The 21,660-nt window shown below is 45.7% G+C and overlaps 1 protein-coding gene and 1 long non-coding RNA gene across 3 annotated transcripts in view; one reads left to right on the forward strand and one right to left on the reverse strand.

The window, feature by feature from the left end:
- The window catches only part of ptprn2 (protein tyrosine phosphatase receptor type N2), a 924,398-nt gene that overhangs the window by 251,466 nt on the left and 651,272 nt on the right, over window positions 1–21,660 (forward strand). The window lies entirely within an intron of this gene.
- LOC137344889 (uncharacterized) lies at window positions 7,863–9,977 on the reverse strand. The gene is made up of 2 exons (XR_010968487.1): window positions 9,817–9,977; window positions 7,863–8,857 (listed from the first exon to the last, which is right to left on the reverse strand). It is a non-coding gene; the product is annotated as an uncharacterized lncRNA (long non-coding RNA).

Genomic DNA, 21,660 nt, shown 5'->3' on the forward strand with positions numbered 1-21,660 from the left:
TATATAGTCATGTAAAGGATGTGTGTTTGATTCAATATATAATCATATCTTATGATTGTGTGGATACGTTCTTAAATGGAGTTGTTATTATGTGGCATATCTTCCCAGAGAAAGTGGTTACAGGTATAGGAAATAAAAAGGATGGGAAAAGACTATCTGACTTATCGAGCCCACCCCATCCAGACACATTTTTTCCAATTATATTAGGAAAAAGAGGATGGACAAGAGCAATGTGGGCCTCTTTATAACTGATAATGGTGATATTGTAAATGAAAATAAGGAAATGGCGGACATGTTAAATAATTACTTTGCATCAGTAATATAGTAGAGGAAGAGGATAGCATACTGAACATCCCAAGGAAACTAATTTTGAATCAGAGACGGGGACTCACCATAATTAACGTAAGCAAATTAACAGTAATGAAGAAAATAATGGCACTAAAGAGCGACATATCCCCAGGACCAGATGGTTTCCATCGCAGGGTTTTAAAGGAAGTAGGTGAGAATATTGCCGAAGCCCTAACTATAATCTTCCAAAGCTCTCTTGATTCACGAACCGTTCCTTTAGATTGGAAAATTGCATATGTCACTCTGCTATTTAAGAAAGGTGAGAGAGGGAAACCAGGGAATTATAGACTAGTTAGCCTAACATTTGTTGTCGGGAAATTAATAGAGTCTCTAATTAAGGAAAGAGTGACTGAACACCTTGAAAATTTTCAGCTGATCAGAGAGAGCCAGCATGGATTTGTACAGGGTAGGGTTAGGGTTAGGGTTAAACCAGTCGAACCTGATTGAATTTTTTGAAGAGGTGACTAAAGTAGTGGACCAGGGGAATGTCTATGGATGTTGTTTATATGGACTTCCAGAAGGCATTCGATAAAGTCCCTCATAAGAGACTGTTAGCTAAAATTGAAGCTCATGGAATAGAGGGCAAATTATTGATCTGGTTAGGAAATTGACTGAGCAGCAGGAGACAGAAGAGAGTGGGGATAATGGGTAGGTACTCATATTGGCAGGATGTGACTAGTGGTGTCCCACAGGGATCTGTGTTGGGGCCTCAACTATTCACTGTATTTATTATTAGATGGTGGGATAGAGAGCCACATATCCAAGTTTTCTGATGACACAAAGACAGGTAGCATTGTTAGGAGTGTAGATGGAAGCATAAAATTAGAGAGAGAGAGATCAATAGATTAAGTGAATGGGCAAAACTGTGGCAAATGGATTTCACTGTAGTCAAGTGTGAGGTCATCCACTTTGGACCTAAAAAGGATAGATCAGAGTACTTCATAAATGGTGAAAAGCTCAAAACAGTGGAGGTCCAAAGAGACTTAGGAGTCCATGTACATAGATCATTAAAATGTCATGGACAGGTACAGAAAATAACCAAAAAGGCTAATGGAATGCTGGCCTTTATATCTGGAGGACTAGAATACAAGGGGGTAGAAGTTATGCTACAGCTATACAAAACCCAGGTTAGACCACACCTGGATTACTGTGTTCAGTTCTGGGCACCGCACCTTAGGAAGGATATATTAGCCTTGGAGATAGTGCAGCGTAGATTTACTAGAATGATACCTGGACTCCAAGGGTTAAATTACGAGGAAAGATTACACAAACTGGGGTTGTATTCCCTGGAATTTAGAAGATTAAGGGTTGATTGGATCTAAGTTTTCAAGATATTAAGGGAAATTGATAGGATAAATAGAGAGAAACTATCTCTGCTGGTTGGGGAGTCTAGGACTAGGGGACATAGCCTAAAAGTTAGAGCCAGGACTTTCAGGAGTGAAGTTAGTAAACACTTCTGCATGCAAAGGTTGGTAGAAGTTTGGAACTCTCTTCCTCAAATGGCAGTCGATGCTGAGATTGATAGATTTTTGTTAACCAAAGGTATTAAGGAATATAGGGCTACGGCGGGTATATGGAGTTAGGTCACAGATCAGCCATGATCTCATTGAATTGAGGTGGAACAGGCTTGAGGGGTTAAATGGCCTACTCCTGTTCCTATGTTCCCTGTCACATATACACATAATTGACCGGCACCCCCTGAAGTTGCACAATCTCTTGGAAGAGGCAAAAGCAGAGGAAAACCTAAGGCCAATTTAGGACGAATGCTGGGAAATTCCTCTCTGATCCTCTAAGCTCCCAGATTGCCTGGTAAATCATGAATCTCACTACTCCCAATTACCTCTCAACCTACCCTCGATAAGTTGACATGTTGTCCTCTCTCAGAAACTCGTTCAGCTCCTTTTTTGAAGGATTGTAGGGAATCCCAATACACCACACGCTGTGGTAATCTGTTCCAGATCTAACTCTTTGCCACACAGTTTATAAGCATTCAACACGGTTCTCCCATTGCTATCCATTTCAAATAAGCTATCGCACTGAACAGAATATAATCCCATCATAATTTTAAAAACCTCAAATGCTGCATTTCTCAAATGAAAATAGCCCCAACTCATCAAAGCCTGTCCTGATAACCAAGAGCCCTAAGACTGAATATTGGGTCAGAACTTGCGCAGAGCAGCGTGGCAACGCTTGCCGCAGCTCCTGCGAATTAAATTAACAAACGTACTTACTGCGGGCTCTGTGGTGTCGAATTACCTGATTTTGAACTTTTAAAAACTTGCGCGCTATCAACTCAGCCTCTGAGCAGCGTAAATTGATGCGCATGGAACAGTCTGTGAGATTAGAAAACACGCCCACAAGCAGACTTCATTCATTTAAAGTTAGTATTCTGGAAGTCATTTTTTTAATAAAAAGCCAAAGAAATAATTGAATTAAATTAAAGAGACAGAAGGGAAAAGTTTAAAAAAAAGTTTAATTTCTTAATTTTTAAAAATATTTTTTTAATGACCAAAAACTATTAAAATAAGGAGTAATATGAAACTTCACGTTTTTAAAATTTAATTTTTAGTTGTTTGGCCGTCTTTAAGACTAACAGCTCTTTTGATACTTAATTTAGACCTGGTATTTTTAAGCATAATTGTTTGGTGGCGTAAATAGTTACTTTCCAGCTGGGCGGATGAGCAAGTTTGTGATTTTTCAGTGATTTCTATGATTGAAGCGTGCGATGGTCCTTTAATTCGAAACTGTCAAATCGCCGACGAACCAATAGGAGTGAGTTCACGATTTCCACGTTTTAGTGCACACGTGCCAATGTGGCAACTTGCTCCTTCAATTCGCCACTAAAAACGGACAGCACTGTTGAGCTCCTCGGTTATTTCGGGAGCAAGTTCTGCCCCATTATATTGATCATCTTCCAATGTGCTTTCTGCAGTGTTTCAAATTCCCCGGCCATGTGCGGGACTAAAACTGGATGTAATACTCCAGGCCTATCCTGCCTGTGCCGGCTCTCTGGAAGAGCTATCCAATTAGAGATATTAGGACAGGTGACCAAAGTCTTTAAGGAGCGTCTTAAAGGAGGAGAGAGTGGTAGAGAGGCAGAGAAGTTTGGGGGGGAGTTCCAGATCTTAGGGCCTAGGCAGCCGAAGGCACGGCAGCCAGTGGTGGAGTGATGAAAATCGGGGATGCGCAAGAGGCCAGAATTGAAGGAGCGCAGAAATCTCGGGGTGGGGTGGGGGGTGTTGTTGGGCTGGAGGAGGTTACAGAGATAGGGAGGAGCGAGGCCATGGAGGGATTTGAAAACAAGGGTGAGAATTTTAAAATCGAGACATTCCCGGACCGGGAGCCAATGTAGGGCAGCGAGCACAGAGGTGTTGGGTGAGCCAGACTTGGTGCGAGTTAGGATCTGGGCAGCAGAGTTTTGGATGAGCTCAAGCTAATGGAGGGTGGAAGATAGGAGGCCGGTCAGGAGAGCATTGGACTGGTTGAGTCTAGAGGTCACAAAAGCATGGATGAGGGTTTCAGCACCAGATGTGCTGAGGCAGGGGCGGAGACGGGCGATGTTACGGAGCTAACCTTCAGTAGATGCCCCTGCATAACACTGCATTTGATTCAAGGTCAATTAAAATTGAGCTGGATGTTAGCTGTACAAATTAATATTTTTATGATGGAATAAGGGGAGATTTTCCTGGGTCTACGCCAGGCACACCGGATCGCCTGGACTCGGGGAGTGTTGGAAAATCGGGTCGGTTCCTTTCTCAAGCGTGCACTCCGGCAACTACCTGATTGTCCACGTTTTGCTGTGCCCGGGTAACCCAGTGCACCTAGATGAAGATCTAGTAAAATCCCCACTACTGTTGCCTCAAGTAGGGAGGGGTCCACGATAGAATAATTAGACACGGACTTTGGAAGAGGCAGCCACGATTTTGAGGCCCCGGCCTCCTTTACATCGGGATGGCGAGCTGTGGCGGTCAACCCGGCATTCCGACGCAGCGCGCCAAATTATGACGAGCCAATATCATCCATGTAAGTGGCGGGGGGGTGGGGGTCCTGTGGAGGCAGCAGTCTAGATTATTCTTGTGGGGCTCCTCTGGGAATGTGTAAATGTCTTCTTGTTGGATTACCTCTGGTTATTCAGAGAAATCACACAGTCCCTTCCCTCCAACCTCATGACATTTCAGTATGTGAATAAATCCAGACATTGCAGTACCTGACAGCTACGAACAGTAACATTGAGATTGAATTACTATCCTTTCCTCCAGCCTTTGATCTTTATTTCCTCCTTCTATTTATAGATGAATGCTGTGTAATTATTTAACCCTTACGGATACTATAGGATAAGAAACTATGTTCCTTATTGATAGAGAAATTATAAATCCAAGTCTTTATACAAATAGCAAACACAGGAAGCCTTCCCTCTGCATGTATTTCGCACATTCTAGTATGCTTGTTTTCTGTTTAAAAATTCATGATATTAAGTATTAAACAGTAAAATTACAATAGACCACGGCAGATATGAGCATCTTGTTGTTCTCTGCCTATTACATTATGAAGGTTCTAACACTGGCTCCATCTAATGCTGTACCTCTGTTGTATTTTTGAACAGTGTGAAATGCTACCCATAGTTTAAGTGTTAAGGCATTGAATTCTCAATTTCATTTTGAAAAGTGGTACATTCAGTCACAGATTTTTGTTGTCATTTGTTTCTGTGCGTCCTTATTTGACGATTGTGATTGCATTTCCGTCTTAAGATGGAAAAATATACAGTATATTCCTGACAATTTGAGGTCATGTTTTCCACTAAAAAAATTGAATCAAGCAACTGAAATAGCACAGCAAAGTGGTTATTTAGTGCTCAAGAAAATTAAATTAAGCAACTTTGAATCAAGTGGAACACACTCTCCTTATGCAACTAAGTTACAATTAATGTGAAGAATTATGTGGGCAAACACTGTGATTTTTTTTGTTTCTCATTCACTGATTCTCCTTCATAATATTTAGCATTAGACATGCCTAATAATATCCGTACAGATGTAAAATAGAAGACAGGTGGATTTAAAAATTCTGAAATGACATAGCTTATTCTGGAGGGCATGTTCTTCTGAATTCATGGGTTCACCCCTAGCATGCCTGAAAAACAAATGTCTGGGCTTATTAGAAAATGATAGGTTTGTAATTCTAATTACCAGGAAGTACTGTATTGTGCTCTTTATCATCAGCCTCAGTTTTTGTGTTTATGACAATTGAGAGAATTTCAGATGTGTTAATGAGATATTTGAATAGGCCTCTATGGTTCTGTTCAGTTTTGATTGATGTAGAGTTTCTAGAAAATTCCAAAAAGCCATCCCAAATATCCTGTGTCACCATGACAACAGTGATCAATCTCTTTCGTTTAACATTGGCATACAGAGATAGTGCTATGGCCAGTCACAGCTGAGAATTATCTGAGAAGATTTACAGGGAAAATGAAGAGTGTTTTTGTCTTTTTGTCATTTTTTTCTGTAAGGATAGCAACTAGAAATGAATTATTATACCCTGAAAGCTGTAGTGAGCGTCTAAAATGTGTTTATTCCAAAACTGTAAATGTGGTGGTGGAATGGGTGTAGCCAAGGGCCTTTATCGTGTAAATGTTCTTCTTAAGCTGTGTTTACAAAAAATAGCATGCAGTGAATCTGCTCTGAGATGGGTGGATTCTCCAGTATGCTGGGCTACCAGGATGTGCTTCTTACATAGAATCTACAGCACAGGAACAGGCCATTTGGCCCAATTGGTCTATGTCAGTATTTATACTCCACACGAGCCTCCTCCCACTCTCATTGCCTCTCCCCACCCTGTCCCCTTATCCTTCTATTCCCTTCTCGCTCATATATGCATCAAGCTTCCCCTTAAATGCAACAATGCTAACTGCTTCGACCGTTCCATGTGGCAGCGAGTTCCACATTCTCACCACTCTCTGTGTAAAGAAATTCCTCCTAAATTCTTTATTTGATCTGTTAGTGGCTATCTAACATTTATGCCCCCTTATTCTGGACTCATCCACAAGTGGAAATAGTTTCTCTACATCCACCCTATCGAACTGCTTCATAATTTTAAAGATCTCTATCAAGTCTCCTCTGAGCCTTCTCTTTTCCAGAGAAAAGAGCTCCAGCCTGCTCAATCTTTCCTTATAGTTTCATCCACTCAATTCTGGTAACATCAATGTAAATCTTTTCTTCACGTTCTCCAGTGCTTCAATATCTTCTTTGTAGTATGGAGACCCGAACTGCACACGGTACTCCAAGTTCTTCTAAAGAGGTGTCCATGCCATGTAACACACGATTGCAGAAAGCTTCTAGTGAATTGATGGACCCCTTGTGATCATAGTGAATGGTTGCTTAGGTGGATACCAGTGCACTGAACGTGGGCAAGTCATCAGAGGTGCACCTGCCTGCGACCTTTTGCAACCTAGATGTGTGATTTAGCCAAGCCCAGTAACAGATCCACCAGGAGGTCCTCTGGCCTATTTGCTTTGTTTTGGTCACACAGTATTTATTTAAGTCCCCATGTTTATTTAGAGACATCTCTAACAAAGTTTTCTGGGGGGCAGGGGGAGGCAAGGAATAGCGCAATAGGTGTCAGTTGTGGCTCAGTTGGCAGGACTCTCGCCTCTAAGAGTCAGAAGGTTGTGGGTTCAAGTCCCACTCCAGAGACTTCAGCACATAATCTAGACTGATACACCAGTGCAGTACTAAGGGAGTGCTGTACTGTCGAAGGTGCCATCTTTTGGATGAGACATTAAACCGAGGCCCAGTCTGCCCTCTCAGGTGGGCATAAAATATCCCATGGCACTATTTAGAAGAAGAGCAGGGGAGTTCTCCCCGATGTAAGATTTGCTGGTCATTATCACAGTGCTGTTTGTGGGACCTTGCTGTGTGCAAACTGGCTGCTGCATTTCCGACATTAGAACAGTAATTACACTTCAAAAGTACTTTAAAGCGCTTTGTGACGTCCTGAGGTGGTGAAAGGCGCTATGTAAACGCAAGTCTTTCTTTTAAAACAAACAATGTTAAAGCACAATATTGTGTCAGGTATTGTAATGGTTATGTTACTGAACCAGTAATCCAGAGGCCAGGGCTAATAATCCAGAGAACGTTAGTTCAAATCCCACCATTACAGTTTAAGAATTTGAATTCAGTTTTAAAAATCTGGAAATAAAAAGCTGATATTAATGAAAGTGACCATGAAGCAGTTGGATTGTCACAAACAAAAACAACTGGTTCACTAATGTCCTTTAGAGAAGGAAACATGCCTTCCTTACCTGGTCTGGCCTATATGTGACTCCAGTCCCACACCAGTGTGGTTGACTCTTAATTGCCCCCTAAAGTGGCCTAGCAAACCACTCAGCTAATAGCAGCTCAGGAAGAAGGCCCACCACCACCTTCTCAGGGCAAAATGCCAGTGATGTCTACAACCCAAGAACGAATTTAAAAATTATAACCTATCATGCCATTTAGAACAAAAAACTTGACAACTATACATGTGTAATAAGTAGCAAATCATTTACTGTTTGATTGTATTCACATATGTGAAAAACAAGGAAGCGCTACCTTGGTTTCATTTTAAGGATGTTAGGTACGATTCAAGAAAAAAAACATTTGACCTTTACAGCCTAATCCTTCTAAATGGAGTGTGGTCTACTCGTCTGGCATGGACTCTCAAAGTTATTTGGTATCCTGAGGGAGGTGAATCACAGCAGGAAACTCTATGAAAATTCTATGAAATTCCAATTCAGTCTTCGAAAGTGAAAATGTACGTTTTATATTAATATGTTGCACGTAGCATGTGTTTGATGCAGAGAACAGTGAGCTGAAAACCATATGTAACGAGTTGGATCTGGCCGATACAGTTGCTGTCGTGCAAGACACTTTGTTGAGCTTATAAAGAGAATGAATGCGTCACAGTGTAAAAAGAAGAAAAGTACTGGATCTCCACAGAAATCTATAGTTGCATTTCATCAGCTGGGCGCCATGCAGCAGCGAAGGTTGTTAAGCGACCGCTGCATGGGGATTGAACTGGTTGTGTGTGGGTTGGAGAAAGAAGGGCGTGCCATGGAACAATTTCCGCACACTCCCTTTGCCCACTCAGGAAACCTCCACAGTAGATTTCGTCTAAACAGGTGGTTTTCCCAAACTTAAGGGACCAGGAGCGTCCAGTTCAAGTATGAATGCTGCAGAATTTGCCTCTACGTACACGCATCAGGCCGATTGTGATTGACCATTTCCTCGTGAACGTCCCCATTCATGTGGCTTGATGATGTTCCACTTCCACTTCACAGCCAATTGTGCATGTTATTTCCTAAGTAGCTGTGCCTTCTCATCCTTGCTGAAGTCTCCAATGAAACATTACAAAGCTGTTAAAAAAAGAGGCCGTTGTAGTTGCTTAGCAACGACTCCCCGGCATGGAGTTGAAGGTGATTGCGAAGATTAGTACTGTCGATAAGTTCCCAGCTGCTTATCTTTCATCCCACAGCAGACTGTTTTTTTTTAAAAAAAAAACAAATGACGGTGCTGAGCACTGGTGATGATAATCGGACACAGACACAATAAACATCAGGGGGAGCAGATTTGCGGGTGGGGAAATGATAAATGTTTATTTAAGAACCAAGCGTGGATTAAACAGCCAAGCAGTATGTTTTTAAATTCTGCTGATGCACGCAATATGGGAATGAGACTGGCTCCGGAATTCAGCCCTTCAGTCCCGGGCCCGAGGTGGGGACTCGACCCGCGGGACAGTTTAAATCCAGTCTCGCGCGCACGTGGTGGTCCTGACGTCGCTCGGGAGAGGCACAGCGACCGCGGAACAGTGTGCGGCCCTCAACACTTGACACGGCCGGCCGGCGAGGGCGAGGGGGGGAGAGGGAGGGGGAGGGAGAGAGAGAGAGGGAGAGGCACAGCGACCGCGGAACAGTGTGCGGCCCTCAACACTTGACACGGCCGGCCGGCGAGGGCGAGGGAGGGAGAGGGAGGGAGGGAGAGAGAGAGAGGGAGAGGGAGAGGGGGGGAGAGAGAGAGAGAGGGAGAGGCACAGCGACCGCGGAACAGTGTGCGGCCCTCAACACTTGACACGGCCGGCCGGCCCTCAACACTTGACACGGCCGGCCGGCGAGGGCGAGGGAGGGAGAGGGAGGGAGGGAGAGAGAGAGAGGGAGAGGGAGAGGGAGAGGGAGAGGGAGAGAGGGAGAGGGAGAGGGAGGGAGGGAGGGAGAGGGAGGGAGGGAGGGAGAGAGGGAGGGCGCTGGGGGCCGGGGTTAGCCGGGCGGGTGGGCGGCCGGGCGGGCGCTGTGGGGTCTGTCGCGACTGCCTTTTGCCGCCGTGTCGCTTGTTGCACCACACGTCTTTATTTTATATTGACTGCTGCTTTTTTCAACGATTATGCTGATTCGGAAAATTTATTTTCGTGTAACTTTCCTGTGAACTTAATCATATTTCTCACCATGGTTTCCTTCATCGTGTCTTTTAATGTTGTATTCATTCACCACGGCTACCTGTTGCTCACAAGCTCCAATGCTGCCACTCGCGCTGGGCCGGGAGAAGAGATGCTCGTGGCACAGCTGCAGCCCCGCTCTCTCAGGGCAACAAGACCTCACACACAGCCTTAGACCTGACGCCCCCTCCCCTCCCCTCCCCCTCCCCTCCCCCTCCCTTCCCTTCCCTTCTCTCACAGTGCACACTGCACTCCCAGGCACCTAACCTTTTCTGTTCGATTTGGAGGGGTAAGGAACGGAAAAGATGAGTCTGCAATGTAAGACCATCCTGAACAAGCTCAGCTAAAGTAACTTGGGCCTAATAGCCCAATAAGGCCATTCTTTGAAACAGAACAGACAGAGGGAGATGGAAGCAGAAACCTCAACAAACAATTAATATACAGAATGCTGGAGTTGCACTCTGTAGTTTGAAAGAAAAACACTGATTTATCAGTGACCGTGTTACAACTGCACAATTACTATGATTTCATGACTGCGGTCTTGACAAAAGGGAACAGCTGAAAGATGGGATTGGAAGGCGAGACTGTCCTGGTGGCTGGGGTTTTAAGGGTACAAGTCCATAAATTTTGGAGAGGCAGATACGTCCATGCCAAGATCCATTGATATGTTTTTGTTTGCACCACTTACTTTACTGACGGAGATGATAAATCTAACAACTCGGTTTCAAAATCAAGTAGTTACTCTGCCTCAGCCGAGCCCATGCTGCCAATTCACTTGAGAAAAACAATTACTACCAGCTTCGGTGCCTTTGTTACAAAAGAAAATCTAGTCTTTTTAAAAGCAATAATAAACTTTTTAAAATTGGGCCAATAGTCTTGGCTGTCATTTTTGTACACCCTTCTCATAAACTGTTTGTAACTCAGAACACATGTGGCAACACTAGAATATTTGCATGAATCATGAAATCAATTTGGTACTTCTTTGTGGATATGAATGGAAAGCCCACCTGCTTGATTTGTGAGCAACAGGTAGCTGTGGTGAATGAATACAACATTAAAAGACATGATGAAGGAAACCATGGTGAGAAATATGATTAAGTTCACAGGAACGTTACACGAAAATAAATTTTGCGAATTAGCATAATCGTTGAAAAAGCAGCAATCAATATTCACTAATGCTCATCACAGAAATTATGCTGCTGATAAGACGAGCCGTGATTTCCCATGAAGTAGTTGTGTCTTCCAAACCATTTTCTGAGGGAGAATTTTTGAAGAACTAAGTGCTAAATGCTGCAGAAATGGTGGCCTCAATATTAACCCCCCCCCCCCCCCCCCACACAATGGGCAGGAGAGGGTCGGGGTAGGGGGGGGTAGGTGGAAGTTAAAGAGTTAAATACGGGGAACGCGTCCCTAACATGCTGCGCACGCGCCCACTGCCTTTTTTATGTCAGCTGGAATCGGGGCGTCCGAGTGTCCCGCCAGGGGTCTGGAAACCCGGCACTGAAAAGGAGGCGGGAGCTGCTGGCTCCTCAAGATAAATGCCTTTTTAAGCACTCCTGGTGGGCCAGGAGGACCCCCAGATCCTCAAGGAAGCCTTTGGCCTCCCCCAGCCCTAATCGCCAGACTCACCTCCCCCACCCCATGCCCTCCCAATTGCCAGCCTCTCTTCCTCCTCCAGATCGTGGCCTTTCTCCCCTCTCCTGATCGCGGCCTCAACTCCCCCATCCCAATCCCATCCCAATCATGGCCTCCTTCCCCCTCCCGATCGCGTCCTCTCTCCCCCCTCCCGATCGCGTCCTCTCTCCCCCCTCCCGATCGTGGCCTCCTTCCCTCCTCCTGATCGTGGCCTCCTTCCCCTCTCCCGATCACGGCCTCTCTCCCCCCTCCCGATCGCGGCCTCCTTCCCCCCTCCCGATCGCGGCCTCCTTCCCTCTCCCGATCGCGGCCTCCTTCCCCTCTCCCGATCACGGCCTCTCTCCCCCCTCCCGATCGCGGCCTCCTTCCCTCTCCCGATCGCGGCCTCTCTTCCCCCCCTCCCGATCGCGGCCTCTCTTCCCCCCTCCCGATCGCGGCCTCTCTTCCCCCCTCCTGATCGCGGCCTCCTTCCCCCCTCCCGATCGCGGCCTCTCTTCCCCCCTCCCGATCGCGGCCTCTCTCCCCCCTCCTGATCGCGGCCTCCTTCCCCCCTCCCGATCGCGGCCTCCTTCCCCCCTCCCGATCGCGGCCTCCTTCCCCCCTCCCGATCGCGGCCTCCTTCCCCCCTCCCGATCGCGGCCTCCTTCCCCCCTCCCGATCGCGGCCTCCTTCCCTCCTCCTGATCGCGGCCTCTCTTCCCCCCCTCCCGATCGCGGCCTCTCTTCCCCCCTCCCGATCGCGGCCTCTCTTCCCCCCTCCTGATCGCGGCCTCCTTCCCCCCTCCCGATCGCGGCCTCTCTTCCCCCCTCCTGATCGCGGCCTCCTTCCCCCCTCCCGATCGCGGCCTCTCTTCCCCCCTCCCGATCGCGGCCTCTCTCCCCCCTCCTGATCGCGGCCTCCTTCCCCCCTCCCGATCGCGGCCTCCTTCCCCCCTCCCGATCGCGGCCTCCTTCCCCCCTCCCGATCGCGGCCTCCTTCCCCCCTCCCGATCGCGGCCTCTCTTCCCCCCCCTCCCGATCGCGGCCTTTCTCCCCACACCCGACTGCGGCCTCTCTTCCCTCTCCCAATTGCCGGGGACCATTCCTAACGCTCGCCAGCTGCGATCTCCTGCCGCCGGCTAGGCTGTCCATTTGGCCGGATGCCGGGTGGGAAATGGAACTAAATAATGTTAATGAGGTCCTGCCGTTAAGTAAGATGGTAGTGGTTGTTGGAGGCCATTCATCTCAGCCCCAGGACATTGCTGCAGGAGTTCCTCAGGGAAGTGTCCTAGGCCTAACCATCTTCAGCTGCTTCATCAATGACCTTCCCTCCATCATAAGGTCAGAAATGGGGATGTTCGCTGATGATTGCACAGTGTTCAGTTCCATTCGCAACCCCTCAGATAATGGAGCAATCCGTTCCTGCATGCAGCAAGACCTGGACAACATCCATGCTTGGGCTGATAAGTGGCAAGTAACATTCATGCCAGACAAATGCCAGGCAATGACCATCTCCACCCAGAGAGTCTAACCACCTCCCCTTGACATTCAACTGCATTACCATCACCGAATCCCCCACCATCAACGTCCTGAGGGTCACCATTGACCGGAAACTTAACTGGACCAGCCACATAAATATAGTGGTTACAAGAGCAGGTCAGAGGCTGGGTATTCTGCAGTGAGTGACCCACTCCTGACTCCCCAAATCCTTTCCACCATCTACAAGGCACATGTCAGAAGTGTGATGGAATACTCTCCACTTGCCTGGATGAGTGCAGCTCCAACAACACTCAAGAAGCTCGACACCATCCAGGACAAAGCAACCTGCTTGATTGACTCCCCATCCACCACCTTAAACATTCACTCCCTTCACCACCAGCACACTGTAGCTGCAGTGTGTACCATCCACAGGATGCACTGCAGCAACTCGCCAAGGCTTCTTCGACAGCACCTCCCAAACCCACGACCTCTACCACCTAGAAGGACAAGGGCAGCAGGTACACGGGAACAACACCACCTGCACATTCCCATCCAAGTCACACACCATCCCGACTTGGAAATATATCGCCGTTCCTTCATCGTCGCTGAGTCAAAATCCTGGTCCTCCCTACCTAACAGCACTGTGGGAGAACCTTCACTACACGGACTGCGGCAGTTCAAGAGGGCGGCTCACCACCACCTTCTCAAGGGCAATTAGGAATGGGCAATAAATGCTGGCCTTGCCAACAATGCCCACATCCCATGAATGAATTAAAATGAAAGTTCGGCAGGACCTCCACGTCCCCGGCATTGCCGGGTTCTTCGGCCGTTTTCAGCCTTCCCCACACCCTCCCAGCCTCCCTGTAAATATCAGGTCCAGTGTGTCCAGATAACCTTTCTTGAATGTAGCCCCAAGTGCCAGGATGTCGGACCAGGCCGATTGCAGAAAATGAGTTCGACACCCCTTCCTTCAATTGTGGATTTGATGCTGTGGTAAGCTTGGAGGCTAGAGAGAGAGAAATACACACATATTCTGGGTCACATAGATCATTTCCTACATTACAACAGTGATTAAACTTCAAAAACACTTCATTGGCTGTAAAGTGCTTTCAGACATTCTGAGGTCGTGAAAGGCGCTATATAAATACAAGTCTTTCTTCATAAGAACATAAGAAATAGGAGCAGGAGTAGGCCATCCGGCCCCTCGAGCCTGCTCCGCCATTCAACAAGATCGTGGCCGATCTTCTACCTCAACGCCATTTTCCTGCACCATCCCCATATCCCTTGATGCCTTTGATATCTAGAAATCTATTGATCTCTATTTTGAATGTACTCAATGACTCAGCCTCCACAGCCCTCTGTGGTAGAGAATTCCAAAGATTCACCACCTTCTGAGTGAAGACATTTCTCCTCATCTCAGTCCTAAATGGCCTATCCCTTATTCTGAGACTGTGACCCCTGGTTCTAGACTCCCCAGCCAGGGGAAACAACCTCCTTGTATCTACCCTGTCGAGCCCTGTAAGAATTTTGTATGTTTCAATGAGATCACCTCTCATTCTTCTAAACTCTAGAGAATACAGGCCTAGTCTACTAAATCTCTCCTCATACGACAATCCTGCCATCTCAGGAGTCAGTCTGGTAAACCTTTGTTGCACTCCCTCTATGGCAAGTATATCCTTTCTTAGGTAAGGAGACCAAAATTGTACACAATACTCCAGGTGCGGTCTCACCAAGGCCCTATATAATTGCAGTAAGACATATTTACTCCTGTACTCAAATCCTCTTGTAATAAAGGACAACATACCATTGTCTTCCTAATTGCTTGCTGCACCTGCATGTTAGCTTTCAGCGACTCATGTACAAGGACACCCAGGTCCCTTTGAACATCAACATTTCCCAATCTCTCACCATTTAAAACATACTCTGCATTTCTGTTTTTCCTACCAAAGTGGATAACTTCACATTTTTCCACATTATATTCCATCTGCCATGTTCTTGCCCACTCATTTAGCCTGTCCAAATCTAAGCCTCTTTGCATCCTCCTCACAACTTACATTCCCACCCCATTTTGTGTCATCAGCAAACTTGGAAATATTACATTTGGTCCCCTCATCCAAATCATTGATATAGATTGTGAATAGCTGGGGCCCAAGTACTGATCCCTGTGGTACCCCACTAGTCACAGTCCGCCAACCTGAAAAAGACCAGTTTATTCCTACTCTCTGTTTTCTGTCTGTTAACCAATTCTCAATCCATGCCAGTATATTACCCCCAATTCCATGTGAACTAAGTTTGTTCACCAGCCTCCTGTGTGGGACCTTATCGAAAGCCTTCTGAAAATCCAAATACACCACATCCATTGGTTCCCCCTTATCTACTCTATGATTTACATCCTCAAAGAACTCCAATAGGTTTGTCAAACATGATTTCCCTTTCATAAATCCATGTTGACTTTGCCAAATCCTATTATTATTTTCTAAGTGTCTTGTTATCACATCCTTTATAATAGATTCTAGCATTTTCCCTACTACTGATGTCAGGCTAACAGGTCTGTAGTTCCCTGTTTTCCCATTCCCTCCTTTCTTAAATAGTGGGGTTACATTTGCTACCCTCCAATCTGCAGGAACCATTCTAGAATCTATAGAATTTTGGAAGATGACAACCAATGCATCCACTGTCTCTATAGCCACTTCTTTCAAAACCCTGGGATGTAGATCATCAGGTCCTTGGGATTTATGGACTTTCAGTCCCATTAATTTCTCTAATGCTATTTTTTTACTAATACTGATTTCCTTCAGTTCGTCATTCTCGCCAGACCTTTGGTTCTCTAGTATTTCTGGGAGTTTTTTTGTGTCTTCTTCCATTTCCTTATTCCCCATTATAAATTCATCCATCTCTGTCTGTAAGGGACCCACATTTGCCTTCGCCAGTCTTTTCCTTTTTACATACCTATCAAAGCTTTTACAGACCGTTTTTATGTTTCTCGCTAGTTTACCCTCTCATTCTATTTTCCCTTTCTTTATCAATTTCGTGGTCCTCCTTTGTTGAATTCTAAAATGTTCCCAATTCTCAGGCTTTCAGCTTTTTCTGGCAACTTTATATGCCTCATTCTTTGATTTAATACTATTTTTAATTTCTCTTGTTGACCGCGGTTGGACCACTTTTCCTGTTAAGTTTTTGTGCCTTAAAGGAATATATATTTGTTGCAAATTATGTATTAATTCTTTAAATGCTGGCCATTGTCTGTCTACTGCCATACCTTTTAATGTAGTTCCCCAATCAACCATAGCCAACTTGCACCTCATACCTTCATAGTTTCCTTTATTTAGATTTAAGACCCTAGTTGCGGATTGAACTACATCACTTTCAAACTTAGTGAAGAATTCTATCATATGGTCACTCTTCCGGAAGGGCTCCTTTACAACAAGATTATTAATTAACCCTTTCTCATTGCACAATACTATGTCCGTGGTCTCCATGTCACAAGGCAGGGTGGAGCTTTAGATTAATTCTACCTGCCTGCATCACTCAACTTTAAGCAGAACATTGATATTGAGGAAGTGTTAGGATTTAGGCTGACAATCACAAAGAGCGAAACAGATTTAAACAAATGGAACTGTTTTTCTTTTATACTGGTGCTTGTTTAGGTCAGATTCCAAGCGAACACCACACATGAGCAGGCTTCCCACATTTAAGCTCTTAAATCCAGGTTTCTTACCGAGATGGAGAATCATAGATCTGTGAAAAGTGGCTCTGTAATTGTGCTGCTGGGATAAGAGTGACATGCATAAAAGTTAGTGTCACTCCTAATGAATGAATAGGCCTATATTCTGTGTAGTTTAGAAGAATGAGAGGTGATCTCATTGAAACGTATAAAATTTTTAGAGGGCTTGACAGGATCGATGCTGAGAGGCTATTTCCCCTGGGTGGAGAGTCTAGAACAAGGATTCATAATCTTGAGATAAGGGGTTGGCCATGTAGGACCAAGATGACGAAAAATTTCTTCACTCGGGGTTGTGAATCTTTGGAATTGTGTACCCCAGAGAATTGTGGATTCTCAGTTGTTGACTGTATTCAAGATTGAGATCAACTGATATTTGGACACTAAGGGAATCAAGGGATATGGGGTTAGGGCGGGAAAGTGGAGTTGAGGTGGAAGATCAGCTATGATCTTATTGAATGGCAGAGCAGGCTTGAGAGGCCATATGGTCTACTCCTGCTTCTATTTCTTATGTTCTTAGAATTAACAGGACTGCAGTTAAGGCTTCAGGAGGACATAGACAGACTGGTGAAATGGGCAGACACATGGCAGATGAAATTTAACGCAGGTAAGTGTGAAGTGATACATTTTGGTAGGAAGAATGAGGCGAAGCAATATAAACTAAATGGTACAATTTTAAAGCGGGTGCAGGAACAGGGAGACCTGGGGATGTATGTACACAAATCTTTGAAGATGGTAGGAAAGTTGAGAAGACTGTTAAAAAATGCATATGGGATCCTGGGCTTTATTAAGAGAGGCATAGAGTACAAAAGCAAGGAAGCTTTGCTAAACCTTTATAAAAACACTGGTTAGGCCCCAGATGGAGTATTGTATTCAATTCTGGGCACTACACTTTAGGAAGGATGTCAAGGCCTTAGAAAGGATGCAGAAGAGATTTATTAGAATGGTACCAGGAATGAGGGACTTCAGTTATGTGGAGAGACTGGAGAAGCTGGGGTTGTTCTCCTTAGAGCAGAGAAGGTTAAGAGGAGATTTGATAGAGGTGATCAAAATCATGAACATTTTTAATAGAGCAAATAAGGAGAAACCGCTTCCAGTGGCAAAATGGTCGGGTAACCAGAGAACACAGATTTAAGGTGATTTGCAAAAGAACCAGAGGCGACATGAGGAAACATTTTTTTTACGCAGTGAGTTGTTATGATCTGGAATGCACTGCCTGAAAGGGTGGTGGGAGCTGATTTAATAATAACTTTCAGAAGGGAATTGGATAAATACTTGAATGAAAAAATTTACAGGGCTACGGGGAAAGAGCAGGGGAATGGGACTAACCGGATAGCTCTTTCAAAGAGCCAGCACAGGCACGATGGGCTGAATGGCCTCCTTCTGTGCTGTATCATATTATGGAACTATGAAAGGCCTGACTGAGGCCTACTTGGTGTTTGGTGCAAAGTGGAACTGAGTGAAAGATTTGAGCCTTAATGTGTAAAGCAGCATTCGCAGTTGTATGTCAGATTGTATTCAGTTCAAGTCAGGATAATCCAAGCTGAACAAACTCTCCTGGGTTTTCTGCCTTCCGCTTCCCTGTTCTAGTTCATGTTCCAGCCAATATTAAATTATCAGTATTACACATGCTGGGAGGCTTGCTTTTCATAGAAAAACTACTGGAGAGGCACATTAAGCATCTGTGCAACAGTCATATATAAATCTTGCAATGCACTGCAGCTTCTGACTTGGCATGAGAGATGTTTTCTTTTTGAACAGCAGAGCAAATCAGAGTAAATAACTTGCAGCTTTTCTTAATGGAAACATTGCTACAAATCTGCATATTTTGAAGCAAGATGAACATAGATTAAATTCAAACCTTTTTTCCAGGAAGACTAAGGGATCAATTTTACGAGGAAATTGCGGGTGTGTTGGGGACTCTGAAAATTGCGGAAATACCGTTCGGGTTCGGCAGCCGGCTCCAACCCGCCGACTTCTGAGTTTCCCAGGGACCCACCTGTGTGCGCGCGGGCGTCCCGAAACCGGAAGTCCCGCCAGCAAATAAAGCCGGTGGGATGACAGTTAAAGAGCCAAATGTACCTCACTGAGGTAATTAAGGCACTTTACTTGTGACAGATTACTTGGTTGTAACGATTTTTAACTTACCTGGGCGGCTTGCCCACTGCTTCTGATTCACGCCTGATGAAACCAGGCCTGAAGGGCCGGATCAAGGAAAAAGAAACAAAATAAAGTACTTCAAAAACCATTGCACGACATTAAAGCACAAAATCAACCTACCTTTCCACCCTGCTCCGATGTCCGATGTCCCCCTCTTCACCCCTCCGATGTCCTCCCGATGTCCCCCTCTTCACCCCCTGATGTCCCTCCGATCTTCCACTCTCCGCTCCAACCTTCTCCTCTCCCTCCCACCTTCCCCTCTCCCCACTCCCCTCTCCCCCTTTCCCCTCTCCCCCCCCCCAATCTTCCCCTCCCCCCCCAATCTTCCACTCTTCCCCCCCGCCGAACTTCCCCTCCCCCCCGATCTTCCCCTCTCCCCACCTTCCCCTTCCCCCCCCGATCTTCCCCTCTCCCCCCCTTCCCCTCTCCCCCGATCTTCCACTCTCCCCCCCGATCTTCCCCCTCCCCCCTTCCCCTCTCCCCTCCGATCTTCCCCTCTCCCCCCCTTCCCCTCTCCCCCCGATCTTCCACTCTTTCCCCCCCCCCCCCCCGCCGATCTTCCACTCTCCCCTCCTGATCTTCTGTTCCAGCTCCCCCCCCAACCCACGTCTCGCTTCCCCCTCCCCCCGCCCCCCCACCTCTCAATCAGGATGGCTGCCGGGCGTGAAACCCGGAGAGCACGTTAATCATCAGCAATCAACATGCGATCGCGTCGGAAACGGTCAGCTTTGTTTATGCGCACCTTCACCACCACCCCCACCCACTGCCAACCCACCCACCATTTCAACATTGAGTCCTAAATGTCAATAAAACGGGTAGTTATTAGACACCTGAAGCTCTGTAAATAACATTTACAGGGGAAGATTTCCCCTGGCTCTCATGTATTAGCAATTTGTAAAAATAATGGAAGAAATTTCTACGTTCACCATTTCAAACAAAATTGTAAAAAGTGTCTGCAAAAGAACACCTTTACAGTTTCTCTAGAAAGAGCGATCAGTGGAAATCACCCCCACCCCAGTTGGGGTAGAAATTCGTCTGGGGGCGGCAGCACACAAACAGGCAGCATGGCATCGGCTGCCTGTTGTGCTCCTCACCCGATATTCAGTTCGATCGAAATCAATGGAAGTGAGTATTAGGCAGGGCGTATAACAGGCGACCGATACAATACCGCCCGTTTTTTGTTACAGGCTCAAGACGACTTTCTACCCCGCGTTGGCATCAGACGGTTTTATTTGTTTCCCTGCTGTGCATTTCCAGCATGCTCTGGGTAGAACTTTCAACTTCAGCAGGGGGCCTAAAACTGGCGATATCGGATCTGCTGCCGGTTATACACCCCGCCCGGTTTTCCTTTCCAATCCGATACCGCCCATTCTATGCCCCCCCCCCCCCCCGCCCCGCCCCGAAAGTTCCGTCCTCCGTTTTAATTTTGAATTTCCAGAACTCGCAGCTTTACTTTTTTACCTCAACTTCTAGTTGTCATGGATAGCCCTACCGCACACACCATGAACTCAGCTTCAGCTGAAACTAAGGCTGTCTGTTATAGATAAAGAAGACATTCAGACCCTTGTTATAAAACAGAAATGCTGGAAGTGCACAGGAGGTAAATCAACAGTTGAATGACCAGTTAATGTTTCAGCTGCGATCTTTCACTAAAAGGATTCTGATTCCAGGGACTGGACTTTGACTGCACTTAACACTGGTCCCACCTGAAATCTCAATCAGCCTGTCTCTTTCCAGATGCTGACTGATGTGTTCATTTCCAGCATTCACTATTTAAAAAAAAAATTTCCAGATTTTTCAGGGTTTTTTTTATCAACTCACTTCCTAGTTATTCTGGAAAGCCCGTCACACTTGAACTTAGCTCGGGCTTCGAATAAGACTGTTTGTTCTAGTTTCAAAGCTTCCTTTCTGTTTTGAACATCAAATCTTTGTGAAGTTATGTTAGTTAGTGGAGACATTGATGTAGCGGTCAGCAGGGAGATTGAAATTGTGGCTAGAGATAGTCATCTTGGGGCATGAGGAAGAGAGTGTAAATTAAAATAGGAAGTTTGGAGTTTTATTGATCTATCTGTGGAAGTATGTATTTGCCTGTGTCTATCTGTCCCTATCTGCCTCTGATTACTTTATTTATCTATCTAAGGTTGAGTTCCTGCCTGTCATTTTTATGTGATTTGATTGTTCCGATGCAGATAAATCAGTGAAGCCAACCCTGAAGCCCATAAAAGAAAGGGGAGAACGTAAGTCAAGAGTTGGGAGAAGGTGCTCCAGTCCCATGTGCAAATAAACTACTTACCATAAATAAAGTTGGCGACAGCGAGATGAGAAGGAGAGGCATAGAGAGAGGGGAGTGGAAGAAAAACCGAGAATGTGACGGACAGAATTAGGGAGCGAGCGAGAAGCAGGAAAAATGGTTAAAAGAGTGGTGCAATTCGAGATAAACTATTAACTCTTGAACAATAATCCTTGCAAGAAATCTTTTAAGAGAGATCTGAAATGGATTACCTATTACCGGTTATGAAATTATTTGAAGGGGAAAGACAAAGACAGAAAAAAAAGCAAAAATATAAAATTCAGTAACTCACTGCTGTTAAAAAGCACATAGGACAATGACTGCTTGTTTACTATCTTATTATTTCAGCCTGTTTTGTTTGTACCTCTCTTACATTTCATCTTGTTCTATTGCTGCTTGTGGATGAAAGGTAAAGACTTAAACATTTGGGGCCTGAGCACCTTCCCCTGCACTCATCTTGTGACACTGCCCTCTTGTAAGAACATAAGAAATAGGAGCAGGGCTAGGCCATAGGCCCCCTCGCGCCTGATCCGCCATTCAATAAGATCATGGCTGATCTTCGACCTCAACTCCACTTTCCCGACGCTTTT

Source organism: Heptranchias perlo, chromosome 2 (genome assembly GCF_035084215.1).
Source record: "Heptranchias perlo isolate sHepPer1 chromosome 2, sHepPer1.hap1, whole genome shotgun sequence".
Classification (NCBI taxonomy): domain Eukaryota; kingdom Metazoa; phylum Chordata; class Chondrichthyes; order Hexanchiformes; family Hexanchidae; genus Heptranchias; species Heptranchias perlo.